Source organism: Aplysia californica, unplaced genomic scaffold (genome assembly GCF_000002075.1).
Source record: "Aplysia californica isolate F4 #8 unplaced genomic scaffold, AplCal3.0 scaffold00582, whole genome shotgun sequence".
In the NCBI taxonomy this organism is placed as follows: Eukaryota; Metazoa; Mollusca; class Gastropoda; order Aplysiida; family Aplysiidae; genus Aplysia; species Aplysia californica.
Genome location: NW_004797852.1, coordinates 521,796 through 525,416, shown reverse-complemented (window position 1 = coordinate 525,416; position 3,621 = coordinate 521,796). Strand labels below are relative to the sequence as shown.

Here is a 3,621-nt window from a genome sequence, read left to right as displayed (position 1 = left end):
GTTCGTAGCCTGTTGGACGATGCATGTCTGTGTGTCTATGAGTGTGTTCGTTGGGACGATGTATGCCTGTGTGTCTATGGGTGTGTCTGTGTGTCTATGAGTGTGTTCGTAGCCTGTTGGACGATGCATGTCTGTGTGTCTATGAGTGTGTTCGTTGGGACGATGTATGCCTGTGTGTCTATGGGTGTGTCTGTGTGTCTATGAGTGTGTTCGTAGCCTGTTGGACGATGCATGTCTGTGTGTCTATGAGTGTGTCTGTGTGTCTATGAGTCTGTCTGTGTGTTTATGAGTGTGTTCGTTTGGACGATGCATATCTGTACTATATTATGTGTCTATGAATGTGTCTGTATGTCTATGAGTGTGCCAATAGCCTGAGAGACTGTCTGTGTGTCTATGAGTGTGTCTGTGTGTCTATGAGTCTGTCTGTGTGTTTATGAGTGTGTTCGTTTGGACGATGCATATCTGTACTATATTATGTGTCTATGAATGTGTCTGTATGTCTATGAGTGTGCCAATAGCCTGAGAGACGATGCATGTCTGTGTGTCTATGAGTGTGTCTGTGTGTCTATGAGTGTGTTCGTGGACACACTACGTGCATGTGTAGGTGCAAACGTGTTATAAACATATTATAATGGTGGGAGGTTGGCGGATGCTCTGATGTGGTATGCTCCATCTTTCCTATCATATCGTCCTGATCTCTCCTTCTTTTTTGTGTTTGTTACTCTTTTGTAACACTTCTAATCTTCGGCGCTTGTATGACCTTATTGTGGTGCCAAGTGCTGTAAAACTCTTACTAAAACTAAAACGTATAATGATTCGAAATTCGGGGGGCGTGGGGGGGGGGGGGGGATAGGCCAAAGAATATTGTAGTTGCATTCTTATGAGGTCGTGTTCTTTGAGATCATTCCATGCCCCCTTTGACCTGGAAAATAGACACACACAGACACACACACACACACACACACACACACACACACACACAGGGAGAGAGAGAGAGAGAGAGAGAGAGAGAGAGAGAGAGAGAGAGAGAGAGAGAGAGAGAGAGAGATAGATAGATAGATAGATAGATAGATAGATAGATAGATAGACTGGGGGGGGGGGGGGTCGAGATAGTGACCGAGATAGAGATCTAGATCGAGATAAGAGGGAATTTTTCCTTGGCTATACAGGACCGTAAAACACAGGCAGGTATACAGTGGAAACCATACTATTATATAACAGGCCCAGTAATAACAGGGATCCGGTAAAAACAGGGATTTTTAAAATCCCCGTTTTTTTCAACTCATTGGCTCTATTAAAAGTTATCTGCAATAACAGGACCTTATCGGAGCACAATCTGTTATAGCAGGGACAAAGGCTCGCTTACAATGAGTAAAAAGTAAGAGAGAGAGAGAGAGAGAGAGAGAGAGAGAGAGAGAGAGAGAGAGAGAGAAGCGAGAGAGAGTGTGCTGCAGACATCGATCTAACCCAAAGCCTAGCTACACGCACGCGTAATGTGTCATGCGCAGGCCATGGGAAACTACCCATGAATAAACACAGCTGGATTAGTCTACAAATGTTTACTTCCCTTGCATTTCTGATTTTACAGGGATCTGATAAAACAACCTTTTCTCTGGCCCCACCATTCCTGTTGTATCAGGTTTCCAACGTACAGGCTAAAAAAATTAAATATATTACTCTCATTAAAATTCAATATAATGAAAAGAGAAGTAGATCTAAAGCTGATAAAAAGTACATTCTCACCAGATGCATCATTCAACCACATGCAGGAATTTAATTACGACACCTTTGGAGTTTGTTTTGTTTTGTAAAGTGTTTTACGGCGCTCGCAACTGCATAAGGTCATACGGGCGCGCGGGACACACCTAATATTTTCAGTTGGTAGGAAATTTTGAACTTTGCCCGGGTGGCGGCCGAAGCCTACTCTTATCGATTTTAGACCACCAAGGGATCTTTAACGTGCGCAACTTGCACACGGGCCCTCCGAGATTTTTCGCCCTTGTCCGAGAAAGCTAGGTGTAGATCTTTCCTACCAGAAGATCAGGGGTGTGGCTGAAAGACAGCAGTAAGAAGAAGCGAAGGAGTAGCAGTAGAAAGGCTGCAGAAAGAATCAGGAGCCCAGAGGAAGGGGCAAAGGAGGTGAGGGGGTGGGGGAAGAAAGAGGAGACGAAAGCAAACGACAGAACATTGCTAGAGAGCAGGAAATGAGGTGAAAGGAGACAAATTTAGAGAAGAAAATTTTTTGGTCGCTACCCGAATTCGAACCCGGGATCTTTGAATGAGAGGCCAACACCTCAACCTCTAGGCCACGAGAGCCCCCTACCTTTGATATAGCATAATATATGGATACATACTCTAAATAGCAACACACATCTATGCTCATTCTGACAAAAGCCTTATGCAAGATGGTAAAAAACTTCTTTAAATAACATTATATTATTTCTGTCACTATCCAGGTGACTCCTACCGCCCACCAATTTTCCCACATCGCCCACTAGAGGGTGACACTGACCAAGTTGCAAGCTCAGTCTTAGACGTTCAGACATGTTTGTATGTTCCATGGCATCAGTAGGTAATTATTTTTTTTCAGGCAAGACCATACTACCCCCCCCCCCCCCCCCAACATATCCCATGCCATCAGTAGAGAAGGCTACTCGATACCGTGGGCTTATTTATTTTCAGGCATTATCAAACTACCCCCCACCACCACCCCTATCCCATTCCATCTCCCGGCCAGATCCGGCCCTCAAGCTTTTAAAATCTTCTCCCTGAATCGAACAAGAAGAACTTACAGGCCCTGATAGCAATACTAAAATATATTTATTTGTTATTATGAATGTGGTCACTGTTGAGCAGACGGAATTTAAAATTTTCCAATTTTAAAAAAGTCTATTTTGTAAAATAAAACCATTAATTTCCGGTCAGCTGGAAGAAAAAGTTTTTATATTAGGTTATATTATAATCCCATGAAATACCAGTGAGTGATATCTATCGAGCCACTTTTAGCCTCACTTTGAGAGCTTCGTTATTTCAACCTGTTTTATCCCATATGTCTCCTGGTTTGGTCGACGAAATCTAGAATCTTACTTTTACTTGCTTTACCCGTCCTCTTGTACCTCTAGGGCGTTGAGGGGTGAAAGAACTTCCTGTCTCTAGCAAGTTGGATGACCTGGCTGGGAGTGAGGGATATTGTTTGTTTTTAGAATCACTCAATCAAAGTTAATCTGACCAGCGACTTTTATGCACATGCCTATGCCCGGTTTTTATCATAGAAACAAAATTCTTGTGTCGATCCTGACGAGGAGAAGGGCTGAATGAATGAGTTCCATAGTCCAGTCAATATAACATTTTCAGTACTGGTACCAATTTTTGTCTTTAAAGGCCTGTCCCCATGGTTTTATGCACCCCTCTTAGCAAAATTTGAACATTTTAAAAATAATTTCTGATTATTTTCCTTTATCATTCTTATTAAAATCAACAGAATCGCATAATTTCACATTTTTGGGCTCAGTTTGCATAATTTCAGAATTTTTCTTGCATAAAACGACGGGGAAAGATAGGCACACAACACACACACACACAAGGCCCTGAAACCGCCTAAGCAAGTTTAACCATTCATTT

The 3,621-nt window shown here is 42.6% G+C and overlaps 1 protein-coding gene across 1 annotated transcript in view; it reads right to left on the bottom strand.

Moving 5' to 3' along the window:
• LOC101858572 overlaps positions 1-3,621 on the bottom strand; it is a gene marked incomplete at both ends in the record, with an annotated part of 14,163 nt that overhangs the window by 1,065 nt on the left and 9,477 nt on the right.